This window comes from Perca flavescens, chromosome 9, assembly GCF_004354835.1.
Source record: "Perca flavescens isolate YP-PL-M2 chromosome 9, PFLA_1.0, whole genome shotgun sequence".
In the NCBI taxonomy this organism is placed as follows: domain Eukaryota; kingdom Metazoa; phylum Chordata; class Actinopteri; order Perciformes; family Percidae; genus Perca; species Perca flavescens.
Window position 1 is genome coordinate 5,016,423 of NC_041339.1, and position 20,374 is coordinate 5,036,796.

Sequence of the window (20,374 nt, forward strand, 5' to 3'; positions counted from 1 at the left end):
CACAATTATGAGCCAATATGTGAAAGACAGCCATCAGGTGCGCAAACACGTGATGGCTTAATTGTAGACACACCAATCCCGTTTAAGTACTATAAAAATTGCAGCAGGAGGGTAAAAGGGGGAACCCACAGAGGAGGAGAGGGAGGTAGAGGACAAGCACAAACGGACATTTGGAAAAACAGAAAAATGGGTTCCAATATCCAGTTTTTCATTTTTTTTCCCGCCTTGACAAATTAAAAAATTGGATCTTTAAAATGTTTTTCCAATTTTCTGTTTTTATTCAGAGGATCAGAAATTTAGAAAATTACAAAATTGTGTCTGGGCTCCAATTATTCAATACTGCAATTGTATTCTCTGCCTTGTTCCACCTAGCTACTCCTTGTTCCCCCCACTCTAAACCATCAGTTGCACTGCTGACCCCAAAGTCTATCAGTTTTTTATTTTGGTCCATATGCAGTTAATGACCTGCATATTCCGCAAAGTAGAGGAAGAGAATACCATTGCAGTATTGAATAATTGGAGCTCAGACGCAATTTTGTAATTTTCTCAAGTTCTGATCCTCTGAATAAAAAACAGAAAATTGGAAAAACAGGTCAAAGATCCAATTTTTTAATTTGTCAAGGTGGAAGAAAATGAAAAATTTGAACCCATTTTTCTGTTTTTCCAAATGTTCGTTTGTGCTTAGAAAATTTAACTGATAAGCGTTACACTGACCGGATTCGACATTCAAGCCGGTTCTTCCCACGTTGAGGATATCGCCTGTGATAAAATTCTCTGGCCAGATCCAGCTAGGCGAAGAGATAATGTCTAGTATTTTCTGTACTTTTTTTATTTTTTTTCTGTGATTGTAACCTGTACTGGATACAGTATTTTATGTCTGTCTGTTGTTAGCAGAGCTAACAGTGTTATGCACACTACTGTAGTAGCTGTATGAAAACTGGGACATGTTTTGTTGTTGACTTCTCCATGTTGACATGTTGACTGATTTGGGAATATGGAGAGAAATAAATGATATTTTCCTCAGTCTGCAGCATTGGTCTTGTGTAGTGTTTGGTGAACTTATTGTACATTTGCACTTTCTCTGTGTACTTCATTTACAGTACTCTAATCACTGATTAGTAGAATTGCTAGAAGTGTTTTAGGTTGGCAACAGCAGTGTGTAAACTGGTTCAAACAGAAATAAGTCATATGGTTTCATATGGTTACAAAATATGTTTTTCATAAATTAGTGTACAGTTTTTGCAAGACTGTTTCATTTTGCAAAGGGTCGGAGGTGTTCTGCTGATTGGGTGTGTGGTTGTGCTAATTGTGTGTAGTGTTCTGAAAAACCGGTGCCTGTTTTCAAAATAGTGCTTACAGTTTTTTTCCTGCTTACACACCAAATCGTTTCATGTCACACGATTTTTGAAACCTCTCACTCAAAGTTCAAAACTACACACCAAATCTCCAAAACCATAAGCTATTTCTCAGCCTTTCACTCAGTTTTCAATTGCATAAAACACTTTTTTCAAAAGATTAAACACAATTCTCTACCTAAGACACAAAATCTAACAGGAAGTGACTTGCTTTCCTTTTCTAAACACAACCAATCAAAATGTTTCTCTTATTTACTAGGGCACACACACACACTCCTCACATTTGCAAACACATTATGTCATAACTAACCAATCACTGCTTTAGTATAGGTCTATACATATGTCAAAGGTCAGATTACCTGTTTTGAACAATGGATGCCAATAATAGATAGAGAGCAAGGGGAGTAGGAGGAAGAGACGGGACAACAACGAGGAGGATGAGGAGGAGGTGGAGGGAAGAAGAGGAAGAAGGAGGAGAGCCATCTCTGATGAGATCAGGGCCACACTTATTCATCATGTGATTAACCACGGATTGACCAATGAGAGAAGCCCATCTTGAGTAGCTTTACAGTGGCGTCCATACTCAAAGCTTCAGAAATGAGAACAGGCAACCACCCCCCCCCCGATACACACACACACACACACACATACACACACACACACACACAGGTTTGTGGCACTATCTTTGTGGGGACCCATCATTGACATAATGCATTCCCTAGCCCCTTACCCTAACCTTAACCATCACAACTAAATGCCTAACCTTAACCCTTACCCTCACCCTAACCATAACCTAATTCTATCCCTAATCCTAAAACCAAGTCTTAACCCTCAAACAGCCCTTTAAACTTGTGGGGTCCAGCATTTTGGCCCCACAAAGCTGTCGGGACCCCACAAGTATACTGGACTCCCGGTTTTTGGACCCCACAAATATAGTTAAACAAACATACACACACACACACACATATTTTTTATTCTAAAAATGATACCTTTGGTTTAGATATGTTTGTACTTCTGTTTTCTTGTTTCATGCTACTGTATACAACGCTGTGCTATTCTTACAAACGTAATGTTTTGCCCAATCAATATTTTCTGTTTTACTGTAACATTACATTGCTGTTTACAATGCACTTTTTAACCACTCGCGGCAGATTACTTTCTCTCTAGAACATTGTAAATGTAGATATAAGAGCTTTAGATTTAGAACAACAGTGTGTACCTGGTATATCCAAAAATTTACTATTATAATTTCCCCTTGCGGGATTAATAAAGTATAAATTATTATTATTAGAAAAATGAAGCATTTGCATCAAAAGGCAAACACTTTTTTCATAATAGTACATTTTCAGATATACCATGAACACACTGTTCTAAATCTAAAACTCTTTTGTCTTTCATAGGCTTATATCTACATTTCTATATAAGGTTCTACAGCGATAGTAATCTGCTGAGAGAGGTTGAAGAGTTCATTGTAATGGCATTTTGAATGCAGTGTTTCATTTTGAAGGAGATGGGAGGCATTTTGCATTTTGTGTGTGCAGTTTTGGGAATTGTGTATAGAGTTTTGAAAAAAGGAGACATAGTTTTGAACGTGTGTAAGCAGTTGGAAAAAACTGTAAAGGCAGAGCTGTAGTCCAGGAAGAGCAGGCGTCCATATGTGCCCCACACACACACACACACACACACACACACAGACACAGACACACACACACACACACACACACATACACAGATGGGTTCTTTATTCTAAGAATGATGACTTTTGGTTTGCATACAGTAAATATTTTCTGTTTCAACATTGCATTAGTGTTTACAGTGAACTCTTCAACCCCTCAGCAGATTACTATCGCTGTAGAGCCTTATATAGAAATGTAGATATAAGCCTATGAAAGATAAAAGAGTTTTAGATTTAGAACAGTGTGTTCATGGTATATCTGAAAATGTACTATTATGAAAAAAGTGTTTGCCTTTTGATGCAAATGCTTCATTTTTCTAATAATAATAATTTATACTTTATTAATCCCGCAAGGGGAAATTACAATGTTTTCACTCTGTTGTTATAACACACATTACACACAGGCCTGAATTACATGCAGTAATGGAGAGATGTCAGAGTGAGGGAGCTGCCCATGGATAGGCGCCCAGAGCAGTTGGGGGTTCAATGCCTTGCTCAAGAGCACCTTGGCAGTGCCCAGGAGTCCACCACCATACTTTGGTCCGTATGGGGACTTGACCCAGAGACCCTCCGGTTCCCAACCCAACTCCCTACAGACTGAGCTACTGCCACCCCCCCAAAGGAGATGGGAGGCATTTTGTATTTTGTGTGTGTAGAGTTCTAAAAAAGGAGACAGTTTTGATAACGTGTGTAAGCAGTTGTTAAAAACTGTAATAGTTATTTTACTGTTAACAAACAATGACATTTAAATAGCTCATGTATTGTGTCAACACATGAGAAAAACGTGGAGTTTTTTTGTGATTGTTGTGGGCAAAAATCCTTGATTATGCGGCACGTTAAAATAAATAATCGTAAAAAATGCGATGGAATATGCGGGATATTTATGCAATTTTATGCGATGAAATTGCGGGAACTTGCAAAAACTGCAGTTTGATGAAAAAGAGAAGAAAAAGTGATTCCCCCAACACCCTGCTTTTTTTAAACTTAATTTCCAAAAATAGTTTACATTCAGTTTATATTCAGTCATTGCAATAAGTAAAAAAATAAGATTCAAAAATATATACAAATAATATAATATTGCGTAATTACGTCAACAAGGGAAAATGGCTGCTCTTGTGTGAAGTAAACCAAGGGGGTAAGCTTCGCTTCAGAACTCGAACCTCCTATGGCGCAATTTTGATGCTACAAAGCGATCACCTCCCGTTAGTATTTCATTGACTCCCATTCATTTTTACGTCACTTGACTGCGAATAACTTTACATCTGAAGCGTTTAAAAACTCTATTTGGCCGTTGTTTAGTTCTAAAGAAACACGACAATGTATAAAAGGCTCCATTACCTTGTACCTCACGTTACGGCTCCGTAGCAGACGCTTTTATAAAAATAGGCTAACGATTGGGTCACAACCACGCGACTTACTGTCGCACAGTAGAGGAATTACCGTATAGTACAGGAGAAGCTCTCAGGCAGTTTGGACTTCCATTAGCTGTTTAAGTTTAATTACTAATGTTAACTAGCATGTTAGTGATCAATAATAAGCCTGTGTCTATGTTATCTCCTTACATATACCTACACTCTCCGTCTCTGCAAGATTGGGAATGATTGAGATTTCTCTTGGCACAGCTACCAGAAGACTTCCAACTTTCAGACAGGTTGCTCACGTCACATTTACGTTGTCTCTCTCAGTTGGAGGCTGCGCAGTAAATCAAGAGATCACCGGAAAAGTGCCCTCTAATAGCCTTCACTGGTCTCCGTCCAGAGCAACGGGGTCTTTTGGTCTATTATATACTGTCTATGAAGTAAACGCAAACATTTTTCAACTTTCTGCTAAGATATATGTGACTTTTTTGCAACAAAAATGCGGGGATTATGAAATCATGCAATCACCGCATATTTTGCGCGGAAATCGGCAATTTATGCGGTGAAAGTGCAGCATATTTGAAAAAATGCGGCCCCCGCATGAATATGCGGACTTTGGCTGATTATGCATTAGGCCCAAGACCATTGTGATTGGTTTAAAGAAATGCAAACAACCCAGAGTTTTTTTTCTCCTATCCCAGAATGCATCGGTGGGGTAGCCAGACCTTACCCCAAAGCGCGGTGGAGATAGAGCTGGACATGAGAGATTGCACTCAGCTTCTCTTCATAACATCTCACCTACACACTCTAACTAACTTCACACAGCAGCCTCCTCCTCAGTAACTGTGTGTGTGTGTGTGTGTGTGTGTGTGTGTGTGTGTGTCCTAGAACAGAAGTGGAGCAGTTGCTGACTCAGCCTTCTTCAATCTGCATAGTGACTGCCCCTGGAGGCCTTTATGTTCCCCACACACACACACACACACACACACACACACTTCACCTGAAGCTCTTTCTACAAACGGCAGTTAAAACTAGTTGCAGTGCTGAGAATATAGGAACAATAATACAGTTTATAATTCCATGGAGTCAGCAGACAGAAAGATGTTTCAGGCTGGCTCTGCATAACTGCAGGGAGAACAGGTGCAGGCTGAGAGCACTGAAAGTGAGGTAGATGGCTGACGTTAGTCGTGTAATTACTGTCAAATAACATTGCGGATCAAAACCTCGCCTCTTACTGTTGCATCTCTGTTGCATGGTCGCTGTAAACACTCAGGAACAGTGCACCAGCTGATCCCGGTACACGCGCTGTCTGCCCTCAGGGACAGGTGTAATGTGTACAAGGGTTTCAACCTCTCAGGTGAGCATTTCCATCTGCTGAAGAAGATGATGGCTGAGTCCCTCCTTCACTCCTCCCTGTAAGAGAGTGGAGTGCCTAAATGCAGTTTTTTTTCTTTTTCTGATTGCTAAACGACAGTGGGCACAACTGGAGCTACGTGTGCAAAACTCTAACTACAGTCTGCACAGCAGCAGTTCACGTGTCAAACCAATCTCTAGTTCGTTTTCAAAACTCTACCCACTTATCCGATGGCTTTAACCACAACCTGCACAACACTGTGGATCTACAGTTACCCAGGGATGCAAAAAGAATTTCAGCCCTGGCTGACAGTAAAGTAGTACTGTATCGTACCGTACAGCACTTTGTTCAAATGCTAACACACTGCTGTCAAAACTGTTAATCACACACTCAAAACAGAATGGAGTTCAGCCTGGTGCATTTCAAACACTGCTGATTGCAATTTCAACTAAAAGACTTGTTAGTGAACACATACTGTTTACATATAGGGAAAGCTCAAAAAGGCTTTTTTTTGGGGAAATAAAGAAACACCAAATAAGACTGAATCAGTTACACACTGTACTGTTGGAGAGAAACAGTAAACAGGTTAAAGAGCAAAGATATCAACATGTCCAGGTAAAACGTCTGAGGTTACAGTACATACAGCTACTGTATAAAACAACGTGAAAACCACTATATCTTTACTATAGTAAGACTGTGGACTTACTGTTTTTCAGAAAGTAATGGAGTTGGAATCAATGGAAACACAACATTTCATTTGTATTTAGAGATGATGTAGGTGCATGGCAAGCCAGGACATCCAATGTTCTTTGTCACTTGTTTCCCCAGTCATTACATAAACTACTACAGGCAAAATGAAATAATATATCTATTGAAGCAAACTGCTGATTTTCATTCCTTGTTGTTTCCAACAAAAAACTGGCATGTTAGGAAATAAAAATGCTCACATGAAAGAATTTCACTCTTTTCTTTAACTGAGGCTGATGGTGCACCGTATTTACTGAGGTCACGCAATTTGTGATGGTCTTGTTTTGTGGGGAAATTATAGAGAGAAAGGGTTGTTTTTCATTGCAATATGGTTGAGTTTCAGTCTGAGTTTTAGTGTGAACAGGTGAGTTTTAGTGTGAAAAGGTGAGTTTTCAGTGTGAACAGGTGAGTTTTAGTGTGAACAGGTGAGTTTTCAGTGTGAACAGGTGAGTTTTAGTGTGAACAGGTGAGTTTTAGTGTGAACAGGTGAGTTTTCAGTGTGAACAGGTGAGTTTCAGTCTGAGTTTTAGTGTGAACAGGTGAGTCAGTCTGACATCCACTGAGAGATGTCAGCCAGAAGTCTGGAAGTGTTGAGTGTGTTCATTGGCTCCTGGCGAGCACTACATACTAGAGCTGGGCAATATATCAATATTATATCGATATCGTGATATGAGACTAAATATCGTCCTAGATTTTGGATATCGTAATGTGACATAAGTGATGTCATTTTCTGAACTTACCAGACTTTTGTAAATGTTCTATTATTTGCCTTTACCCACTTAGTCATTATATCCACATTATTGATGATTATTTATCAAAAATCTCATTGTGTTAATATTTTGTGAAAGCACCAATAGTCAACACTACAATATCGTTGCCCCAACATTTATTTTTTCAGAGCCAAAGAAATCCCATAGAACCCCACTGCTGAACACTCGACTCACAGTCAGAGTGCATCCTGGGAAATGAGCTGCTGTCTCAGTGAACCAGACGCTAAATACGCGCAGGTTGTGTCCGCGAGTTCTATAGTGTAACACAAGCTACTCTATAGTGAGCAGTGAGATGATTCAAAATCATCATCATTTTGTGTCATTTCATTGTGGGAGTTTGTGAGGGCTCTATGTACATTTCATTATCAGAATTCAGACACAAATGTAATATACAGGGTAAATATAGTCACAGCCCATGTGATCCAGAACAACTACAAAATGCACTTTATAGTGAGATTGTTTTCTAGGTCAAGAGCAAACTTTAACTTCAACTTAAAGCCCTATAAAGGGGGCCTTACATGAAAATGATGCTCTTCTGGTAGAGGAATCAGGCCTTCAGATAACACAAGTGCACGTATTTCTAGAAATGAAAACACATGCACACAAACATGACTATCACTTCCAGCCTTTGGGCCATTTCCTCATAAAGTTCAGCAGGCGCATCAAGAAAAGTTTGGCAGTAGTGTTGAAGTGCCCAGTGTGTCCCTGAATGTCCTGACTGATCTCATGTGTGGCTGAATTATTCTCAGCTAGAGGGCAGACTTTCACTGTCCATGAATGAAATGCACGAAGCAGCAGGGGACTCTAACCTTGTGGGGTTGGGTGTGATAAGGAGGGGAGGGGGGAGGGAGGGGGGGGGGTTAGAGCTGTGTCACTTGAAGCATCCAGAGGACAGATGTTGGTGCAGTAATGATCTGCTTTAAGACTCATCAGCTTGGCTTACAGAGCTCAGCCTCTTTCTGCCACAGTGCCAGCGTTGTAGAGACTTTCTGTAATAAACTCACAGCTGCAGGTCTTTCTCACTGTCTTGGTCTGGGATGGACACTTAAAGCAATAGAAGAGGGAGTAAATGCACCGAAAGAAACTGGATACCAAGCTGAAAATCTATATTTTTCACTGACCACTCCTGCTTGAAAGGTTCAAATCTGTTGCACGCCTATGGCAAGCCGTTTTAACATTTAACAGCTAGACTGGATATTTATTGCATATATCTGCAACTCAATTCTTCCTAGTCAAGAAGAGCATTTCAGATTTCCACAACCTATCCTCATTCTAGATATCTGCTATAGAATTCTTACTAGAAATATCTACCATCCAATTGTTATAATTATAAAGTCATAATTTAAATTTTAGATATCCAAAATAGAAAACAGATCTCCACAAGTGATGTCACTGTGTTGACCACACCCAGCAGTGATGTCACTGTGTGCTGACCACGTCCAGCAGTGATGTCACTGTGTGCTGACCACGTCCAGCAGTGATGTCACTGTGTGCTGACCACGCCCAGCAGTGATGTCACTGTGTGCTGACCACGTCCAGCAGTGATGTCACTGTGTGCTGACCCCAACCTGACCACACTGATGGTGAATTAACAAAAGGATTGAACAAATAAGACAAGAGGGAACCAGGTCATTTATGGGTTGCTGAATGTAAAAAAAAAATAAAGAATCTAGCTGATATATTTAGAATATTTAGCTGACTTTCCTCCCATTTGAGACAGGAAGCAGAGGTCTGAACCTGGAGCGCCCTGACTCTCCGCCGGCTCAGCAAACTGCTGCTGCTCTTACACCGGTTAGAGCCCTGGCTGCCGCTGGCCACTGGCCCGCTGTGACCCACGGCGCTGGGGCTTGGGCCAGCTGAATTCAAGGTGCTACAGCTGCTAACTGAAGGTCCGTCTCCCGAGCTGTCGCCTGCTCTCCCTTCAGGTGAAGCCTTCTATCAGTGGGGAGTAGGCAGAGGGGCCACAGTGCTGGCTACAGTATACTTTCATGGTTTCATCTAAAGTAGGCTGGAAAAACGCAGCGTGGGCTATTTGCATCACCATTTAGGTTTAGATTTAACATTTAGATTTAATATTCATTCTTTACTTATAAACATATTGCACATAATTACATATACCATGTTGTTTTACATGATCTCTTGTGTGAGATAAATATTCAATCAGCTGAAAAATTTTAACTGAATAGTAAAAACTCAAAGCACTTCAAAGGGTTAATGCACCCCTAACGGCGCTGGCAAGCAAACAGCGTCTCGGGGCTCCTGTGCCGTTTGCACGATGAGGCAATGTGCAACATTTGGTGCAAAAACATCCCCTTTTAATGCAAATGAGTCTCGTTGCGAAAACAGTCCAGTTCACAAAGATCAGCTGACAGCCAGTCAAATGATTGGTCTGCAGAGAGTCGGTGGTGATGAAGCACATTTATAAAGTGTCCTCCGCTTCAGATCATCTTCTTCTACAGTCGGAAGGTTTGAAAACAGCAGCAGCACTGACACACTGGATATTAAATCTCTCCGTCTGCTTTAAATTCCTTGTCTGAAGTTGGTGCATCTCCTGAGTCAGGACCTGCAGTTCTCTGAACATTTCCCTTGTCTTGGACAATTGGACCTGTGGCAATTTCCTGCAGGTCTTCCCCCTCTCTCTCCCCTTAATGCTGTCCTGGTGATTAAAGGTGAAAATGCCCTGAAAATGTATATTCCCCGTGGTTAATCGTTGACATCCCTAGTATTAGCAAACATTTTATTACCACTAGGGTTTCCCTTTTGTAGCTAGGTCATTTGTTTTCTTGATTGTGTTACCATTACAATGTGATATCTCTACTTTTATTGAATTTAGGGATCTGAATACTTCTCCCCCACTGCTGCCGATGCAAACAGTACCTCAACTCCTTGGTAAAACACTTAAAGTACTGACTAAAATACACTGTTGGCATAGCTGATGCTCTTAACACACAAACAAACCAAGCGAGCAGCCTCCCAGCGTGGAGGATTAGGAGGGGGCAGGCAGAGGGCCGAGCACAAATGGCTTCCATCCAATCTTCAGATCCTCTTGGTTTAAGATTAACTACGACTAAAAGACATTTTTAGACACTCACAATTCTCCAGGATCATTGATAACAGCATAAACAGCTGGCCCTCACTAACACCATCCACTCAGCTCCAGGTTTAACACTTAGGGAAGACATCTGCACACCTACAGGCTGTATATTCCAAAAAACTTCAATCTGCTCATATTCTAACTGGAACAAGGAAACCTGGACACATCAGTTGAGTCTGTAGCTACACTGGTCCATCCCTCCATCCATCCATCCATCTATCTATCTATCTATCTATCTATCTATCTATCTATCTATCTATCTATCTATCTATCTATCTATCTATCTAATATATGCGTTGCTTGTAACTTTTATTTATTGTGTGAAAAGCACAAACACATGCTGCCTATTCAATACTGGTGGTTTTTCGATGCAACAATTTTCCAAATCCTAATATCAGTTTTGAGATTGTGTTTCAGTATACCCTTAAAGGTCCCATGGCATGAAAATTTCACTTTATGAGGTTTTTTTAACATTAATATGAGTTCCCCCAGCCTGCCTATGGTCCCCCAGTGGCTAGAAATGGTGATAGGTGTAAACCGAGCCCTGGGTATCCTGCTCTGCCTTTGAGAAAATGAAAGCTCAGATGGGCCGATCTGGAATCTTCTCCTTATGAGGTCATAAGAGAACAAGCTCTTGAAAATGAGTGTAGTTGTGTTCTCTAGCAGGCAGACACACATGTAAAACCAGAATGACATTCCAAAATCATGTATTAGAGTTGCCTGCTGGTAGTTCAAACTCTCTTTTGCACATTATTTTGTTGTAAAAAGTAAATTTCCCTAAATATGAAATAATGCAGCATGTAGCAGAACTGTGTATTTGGGTCTTTGTACTGGTAATGAGAGGCTTCCTCCCAGTATGTGTGCCCCCTCCTCTCCCCCTTCATTATAAAGATCATTGCTGCCTGCTGCTGCCCTCCCACACATCCCTTGCCACCCAGTGAGTTGTGACTGGAGTAATGACGATGCATTGGGCCTTCAGTTTGCAACAAACCTGAACAATAAATACTAGAATTATCATGCTCTTGCTGTCATCTCACATACTTTTAAAAAGAATAAATGAACAAACAAAAAAAGGTTCCTGCAGTGACGATTCTGTAGTTGCACAGCGTAGCCGACACTGCACAGTTCAGCACGTAATAATCAATGATCTAATCTGACTAAATCTACGCAAAGTTATGCCCAAACCCAGCCCAGATGAAAGCAGCACACAGCCATGATATAGAGAGGGTTAACAGCTGACCAACGGTCCCTGTAATATTACACTGAGAAAAATCATAAACTCATTGTTGAGTAGGCCAACGTATGTTACTATGATAGACTAAAACAAAGAGAAATATGAGATTGAATTGTGATATTAATGTAAAGTGAGGCTCACTGTAGCGTTCCTAAACTCTACCTGATATGTCCGTATAGAAATAAATATTATAAATTACACAGAACTTGAAATGAAAACGTAATTGAGCTAGAATAGTATTTTAGTTTTCCGTATATCATTTAGGTGTATCATCATTTTTGAAAGAGTTCTTTATTGTCCTCTATAGAGGAAATTTGCTTTCAGCCTGTACACATTTAACACTCAAAACACGCAACACTTGATTGAGTAGCCCTACTTGTTGGTCCGGTTTGCTTTCATTTTACACACAGATGTTGAAGAAAATAACGAATCAGAATCACAGTCAACAACTAGAAGCTTCTGTTTGTCTCTCCCACCCAAATGACATATGTTGGCTTTTCATCCAATAACAATTAGCGAGAGAATTTCGGGGACGCTTGGCCTCCCATAGGGCACAAGGACAGACAAAGAACAGTATATGGCTGTGGTGTGCTAGCTAGGGATGTCAGTTTTAGTTCATTTTGCATTTGATAACCTGACACCCATAACTAACCGCTCAATTTTTCACCAACATTCCACCAGTTGGTGGTCAGAGCTGCAGGGTTTCTGCCAGTGTGTTGCAGCTCGGTCTAAGCATTGGGGATTTTTTTAGATTTACATTTAGATGTAGATTTTTAAGATGGTATTCAAGTAGGGATCGGTGCGTGAGTATGACGTTAGAAGCAACGTTACAGCTGTGAATGTATCAGTGCAGTGTGTGTAACGTTACTGCTTTTGTCGGTGAATAAATGCTTTAGATCCGCTTTATACGTTAGCCCCGAAGTTAGCGACATCTTCAGCCAAGGCTCATGTTGGACTGGCCTTTATGGTGAACTGACCTTAACCATTGTGTGGTCTTCTGGTCGACCATGCACTTGTTGTCTAAATTAACACCTTTTGTTGACTGTTTTTTAAAATATTTTTGACACATTTTCTGACGTTTTTGTCACTTTTTTTGTCACCGTTTTCTATGTTTTTGTCACTTTCTTTCCACGTTTTCCAAGGTCAACTTATTACCAATAGTTTTACACGTATTTTTGGAATTCAGGGTCAATAAATCTCATATATAGGAGATTATACCTAATTTTAAAATGATGAATGATTTTGACTAATATTAGAGGAACGTACTGTATATGTTGGTGAAAATAAATCACAGACTTGTGTATGTCAAAGTTTAGTTTAAATTTTTTTCAAATGCTATGAAATTGAATAGCCACAATTCAATGAAAGTAGTAATCGAGTACTTGCAATTGTACTTAATTTTTTGAGTAATTTGGTTAAAAGGAAACCCATATTTCTGATATAGAAGTTTTGAGAACAGGTCAAATTTGACCCGAGGACAACATGAGGGTTAAGGTGGACCATCTCATTTTAGTGACACGCCGCTCCTCCATGTTTGCTCAGCACCTTTGACCTCAGACTGCTAGCTAGCGGAGCCGTTAGCATTAACCCACATTATACATAAAAAATAACCTATAGACCAACCGGTCAAAAACATTCTCGGTGGTTAACCGTTGACATCCCTGGTGTTTTAGCAAACATTTTATTACAACTAGGGTTTCATTATTGTAGTTAGATCATTTGTTTCATTGCTTGTGTTACCATTGCTAAAAATAGGTTCAACAGTGCAAGAATCAAGAGCAAAGAGTAGCCTATAAACAGGTCAATCCAGATTATCTAAAGCACTTTATTTAGAGGTCATCTAAAATATCGCTAATACTTAAAATTAGTACAGTCCTTAAAGTTGAAGCAAGAGTTTGGCATTTCTCTTCTAGATAACTTTGGCTAAACTGTCTGTTGATCAGAGATATGTATTCCCGGTGTTTCCAGAACTCAGCCACTACAGTAGCGTATTATTTCTGATCGAAAAGAGCTGCCAACATAAAAACTGTAGTAACTGTACAAACAATAGAAATGTCTAATGTGTGCGAATTAAGCAGTGTGCAATCTGAATGCACGCTGACACATCCATTGGCAGTGACCCAACATCTCAGTGGGACCGCTAGTCCATTCAGTGTTAGTATCCTCAAACTGATGATGACGAAAGGATCCCTGCAGCCCAGTGCTCTAACCTCTGAATTATATTTGATATTAATATTAATGAAACATAGTTATTCCATTAGAAAACCAGAGAAAGAGTGATTCATTCTACAGAAGTCAAACTCACCATCCACCACGTCTTGGCAGTGACATCATAACAGAGCTGCCACTTCACCGAGCTGTCCGCCTCGCTGCAGCCTCCGGGCATCGCCATGACAACACAGGGGAGCCGTTGAAACGTCAATCAAAGATGACCTTCGGAGAAAAACAGGAACATCTGTGCTTAATCCAAGGGAGGAGCAGTACGGTGTTGGGCTTTAGCTGCTTTTCTCAGTAGTCTCAGTTTGGTGGACGGAATCGGTTTCTGTCCTGCGGGACTTCAGTTCCAGTCCCTGAAAATCCCAGTCAGTCCCAGTCCTGTAGATCCCAGTCCCTCTAGATCCCAGTCCTGTAGATCCCAGTCCTGTAGATCCCTGTCCTATAGATCCCTGTCCTGTAAATCCCTGTCAATCCCTGTAGATCCCAGTTTGGCTCTGAGTCCTTACACAAAGAAAAGTTCTTTAGAGGTGCATTTGGCTTCCAGAACATCAGCTGTTTCACTCCCAAATAAAGAGATTTACAAAGATCATGTTACGTTACATTTAAAGATGCATCTGTGCTCTTGGTTCGACACATTACTCCACCACAGGAACTCCAAAACAAGTCATACCCCAGTCAGAGAGGTTTAACCACAGAGCCACACAACCTAAACATACCTTTGAACTACAGAGCCATCCTGATCCAGCTCCACTTTGCCTCAGAGTCCTGCTGGCCTCCCACGGCACCAAAACACTACCAGGTAGAGACTTTCACAGGTCCCAGTCCCCTCCCCCCCCTCAGTGCTCCACCTCTAGCAGTTCCTTCTTCATACAGCAAGCCTCTCTAAGCTGTGGTCCTCCTGTCTCCCACAGCCTGAAGTAAGTCCTCTGCACACCACGCAGGCTGTAAAAGATTCATGCAGCAGGATTTCAGGAGGCCTCCTCTGATCCTCCCCGCGGACGGCTCTGTGCTGCAGTCTCAGTCCTCTGGGAGTCCTGAGGAGAGATGTTGTAATCTTGTTTCTCCAGCGTCTCTCAGCACCTGTCCAACAGTGTCTTCAGGCAGGGACTCCCAGTTTAAAAAGTCCAATCAAGTTCCAGTCCCTCTATTCTTATTTAAAGTGGGGGAAAAGCACCAGTCACCAACCAACCAACCAGCGATTCAGCCAGTCAGCCCCTGTCCTGAGTCCACTGTGTGGGCTGTCACTCTGCAGAGGCGGATTAGGAAGTAGTAAACACACACACACACACACACACACACACACACACACACACACACACACACACTTCAAATGCTTCTTAGGGACTCCCACAGCTTGTATAATATATAAATATATAGAGTAGTATCATATATGGTTAAAACACAAATAAGGTCAAACCCGTTTGTGTGTGTGTGTGGGTCCACTGTGACTCAGTGCCCATTTTGATATAATGACACTGACCTTTCTCTTTTTCTGTTTGTCCCTCCCTCATCCTCCTCACACCCTCTGAACCGCCTGGTTCTACAGGCGACTCACAGACCTCTGGGACTCTGGACCGGAGGAACCCTTATTCGTGTTGCTGACAACGCTTCAGGAAAGCATGGGATGTTCTGAATGAGCAGAGCCACGATATACACTCTTAAATTTAGATCTCCCCTTTTAACTCAAGGAGGGTCACAAGTGTAAAAAAACGTTGTTGACAGTTTGAAGACCAGTTTGACAAGCTTTTCAACATTCTGAGATTGCTGCTTATTGACTTTCCTTTTAGGAGTGAGCTGAAAAGATGGATATCAATCTCTTGTCTGTGTGTGAAGTACGCAGCTGGAGTCAGGACCTGGTTAGCTTAGCAAACAGCTAGCTGCTGCTACACAGTAACACTGCATTTTGTTTCTATATCTTATGTTTCTTTCTTTTATGTCATTTGAGCCTGCCCTGTCAGACAATAACGTTTTTCTAGCTTATCTGATTACAAATTTTCTCAACTGATTTGGCACATTTACTGAACCAAACTTGTTGTCAAAACTTTGTCATCACAAAAGTAGAATCAGAGCCCATCTACGGTTCACTCCCTATTAAGCCCCATACCAAATTTGGTTGCAGTTCCACCAGAGTTCCACTGGGGGTGATTGCAGGCAGGTGCAAAATGAATGGGACTCTATGGATCTAGACGGCGAAATTTGTCTGTTTTCGCCTGATTGTCGTTGAGAAACCTCAGATTTGATTGTAGTTTTTGCAAGTTCAACATGGATTATAGGTCGAAAGTTGAATGAACGAGTACTTATGTCCTTTTGATTTCTTACAGGGTGAGATGTTGTTGCCCATAACACACTAGCATTCTGCTAACGAATGCTGATTGGTCAGTGAAGGACTGATTACGATCGGAGATCCCGCTTGACGGCACCCGAAGCAGAACCAGAATGTCAGAGTGAATATTTCGGCGTGGTCTTTAAAACATCAGCAAACCTCTTTCTAGCACGTGTATTGACAGGGAGAGCCTAACCTGTCAGCTGTGTTGTCGATGCCTCGAGAGAAAAAAGGAAGCGACTCAGAGCTTGCCGTAAAGCAGTATCTCTGGCCGTACAATGTGTATGACGTCATTGACATTTTGAAATGCTTTTTAGAACAAAAAAGCCACTTTAAAAACACACACCCAGCAGTGTGTATTTTCTTAGCCTCCCCTTTCGAAGGCAACATTCAAATTACTAGACAAAAAATGATATCCTGCGAAACGGGGATTTTGAGGGGTATAGCTCCATAGACCTCCATTCATTCTGAACCAGAGTGGAACTGCAACCAGTTCAGATGCCGGAAGTATCCAGAGAGTGGAAGTTCTCCACTTATTAGAAATTCTTTGGTACAATCCTCACACCAGAACATCACTCTATGTGACCTGCAAAAGGTGATTACTCAATCTAAATAAATCCATCAATGAATAAGTCATTGCCATCAAAACAAAAGGTTCCTTTAACATTACTTTGACCAAGACAGTCAAAGTCAGACAGTGTACTCTGAGAGTGTGATAGTTACACTATTTAATATTATCAAATTGCTACCATTGTATATTTAGGCAGCTGAATAGTATTGATGTCAGCCATGGCATACACTACACTTTCAACAAAACCTCTATTCTGTTGTTATTGTATGTACACACCAGCCAACTGCAAATACATAAAGGAAGCTTGTACAGTAGAGAAAAAAAAACAGCAACATTATCAGGAACTACTGTACAACATGTGCAAGAACAAATACTGCAAATCTCCTGGGTCATCCATCTCTCCTCTCTGTCTGGGCATCAACATCACACCTGATATCCTGTCTGGCAATGCAATGAGGGAAAAATCCTTTGGCATGACGTAGCCCCCCCCCCCAACAATCTGCTGTGACATCCTCACAACCAGCATGCATTGCACCCAGTAAGGACAGCTGGTCGTGAGGACGGTGATCATATACCTTCCATCTCCATGCAGAAAAGAGTCAAGGGGATCATGAGTCAATGGGATTTAGGAATGGGGAGTATGGTGGGAACAAAACTCTCTAAATATTATTAACTATTATGTATTGTGTGACCAGTTATTGTGATGGTTGGTTGCTCTATTTAGCATGTATGGATTTACACAATGAACATGTGTATACTTGCGTTTAATTTAATAGAAAATGAATGCAATCTATTTTGATCTGCAAAGCTTACTCAGTGCATTTTGTGCCAATTACAAATGACTATAGTCATAAGAACAACTGATCTAATGTTCAGATAAATAGCAAGAAGAATTAAAGAACAGTGATATGGGCCATTCAACTATTCCAGCAGCTCCTACAGTAGCGAGCCGTCCACAGTGCCTTCACCCTGAGCAGAGAACCCTCGGGCAGCGCACCGCTGGTTTTTCAGGGTGTGGTAACAGTGTGGTCAGCTCAGTGTCTATGTCAGCCCACAGAGCTGGAGGCTTCCAGCTGAGGGCCTGAGCTCTCTGGATCAGACCAACCACAGCCTGCTGGGGAGAAGGTCAGGACTCCTCCACCAAATGTCACACTGCTGTTTTAGGCTCGCCTTTACAGTAACTGCCATCATTACTTACCGCTGGAGAAGAGGAGAGGAGAGGAGAGGAGAGGAGAGGAGAGGTTTTCAGTTTTCAAGTCCCTTTATTGGACCATTTTCAGATAAGATTCATAATCACCGAAAAACAAAAATACCACCAAAAAAAACTATCAAAACAACTATGTGCTTTTACCAATCAGAAACTAACCACCAACTCCCTATCCTCCCCACAGAGCATAACACCCCCCCCTCCCCCCCTACAGCCCACAAACGACTGAAAACCATCATCTATCATCTAGTAGTAGGAATGTTCCACCCTCAATCGGGTCTTGACCAGTCCTTCCAGAACCGCCACTGGCTCTACACTACCAGCTCCCTGAGCCCGGTTCCTACAAAAAGTTCAATAAAATCACTCTCTGTTTAATGGCAGCCTCTCTCTGATGCTGTGCATTGTGGCAGTAGAGGAGAGGAGAGGAGAGGAGAGGAGAGGAGAGGAGAGGAGAGGAGAGGAGAGGAGAGGAGAGGAAGGCTTCAGCCATGTGAAACAGCCCACCACACACATGCACATAAACTTGTAATTAGTAGTCCCATCAATCATGTCCCGGCTCCCACCCCCACAGTTAATCAGCAATTAACCTCCCTCTGAGGTGTAAACATACAGCCAATCAGGCTTAAACACAGCAGCCCTAAGCCAATCACAGTGCTGGTCCAGAAGTACAACAGGACATAAAGAGAGAAAATTACAGGACACAATACACACACACACACACACACACACACACACACACACACACACACACACACACACACACACACTCACACTCACACTCCATTACCCAAACCCCTGAGCAGACCTCACACTCACTGAATGACAGAGCAGAACAGCCTTCTCTCCTCTCTTCTCCTCTCCTCTCTGTTTCTGTCACTGCACGGCCTTTATCCAGAGCTGTAACACTCTCAGCCTTCAAACCTCATGAGTTCCATCTGTACTCTTATGTATGTTTAACATGATGTCGATTATCAAATAATAAGCTCATCAGACAGAGATTTGGTTCAGAATAATTTAAAGGGACTGAAAAGTGGTTTTTTCCAGGTAGGGAATGAGTCCTTACCCCAAGTGAAGGAGTTCAAGTACCTTGGGGTTTTGTTCGCGAGTGAGGGGACAATGGAGCGGGAGATTGGTCGGAGAATCGGCGCAGCGGGTGCGGTATTGCATTCAATCTATCGCACCGTTGTGACGAAAAGAGAGCTGAGCCAGAAGGCAAAGCTCTCGATCTACCGGTCAGTTTTCGTTCCTACCCTCACCTATGGTCATGAAGGCTGGGTCATGACCGAAAGAACGAGATCCAGGGTACAAGCGGCCGAAATGGGTTTCCTCAGGAGGGTGGCTGGCGTCTCCCTTAGAGATAGGGTGAGAAGCTCAGTCATCCGTGAGGAGCTCGGAGTAGAGCCGCTGCTCCTTTGCGTCGAAAGGAGCCAGTTGAGGTGGTTCGGGCATCTGGTAAGGATGCCCCTGGGCGCCTCCCCTAGGGAGGTGTTCCAGGCACATCCAGCTGGGAGGAGGCCTCGGGAAGACCCAGGACTAGGTGGAGGGATTATATCTCCAACCTGGCCTGGGAACGCCTCGGGATCCCCAGTCGGAGCTGGTTAATGTTGCTCGGGAAAGGGAAGTTTGGGGTCCCCTGCTGGAGCTGCTCCCCCCGCGACCCGACACCGGATAAGCGGACGAAGATGGATGGATGGATGGATGGATGGAAAAGTGGTTTTGTATGAGAAGCAGTCATGGCTGGACTCTGTTAATGGCCCCTTGGCAAGTGTTTGTTGTTGGGTCCGAAACCCCGATCCCCCCAACAGGACCTGGCAGTGAGATGGTGGACATCAACCACGACGGTCATCCATATACAGAGAGGCACACAACATCAGCAGCCACAGATGTTTTTTTTGTACTGAACAATAAACAGAAAACCATGGATGATAACTCTGAGTAGAACACATGTAGGTAGTTTGCTAAAACGGTGAAAACAAAGTAAAATGGGCTATGTGACGTAGCGAGCAGCAGCATTCTGGACCAGCTGCAGAGATTACTTTCTAGCCTCCAACCCTTTGTGCAGAGGCGGAGAGGCCTCACCCTCAAGCCCTGTGAGGGCCCTCAGGTTCTGGACCGCACTAAGTCCTTTAGCTTTTTGTGTCATATGGAGGAAGTACAATGGGCAGGCCTATTTCAAGGCATCTGATCGCCCTTGCTTAAGTGCACACGGGAGCGGATCCCCCTTCAAGGCTTGTGGTACACTCTTTGTGGCCGCTGTTTTCGGCCTCTAGCTCTGTGGGCTGACAGACACTAAGGCTGACCACACTGTTACCACACCCTGAAAAACCCCTTAGAGGATGTGTGTGTTGCTGTTGTTCTTGGGGTCGCAGTTGATTCTTGAGTTTTGTCATATTTTGTTTCCCTGTCTTTTGAGCAGAATAGGCTCATGTTTCAGAATGTTTGTCTGTTTTTTTTTTTTTATCGCATCAT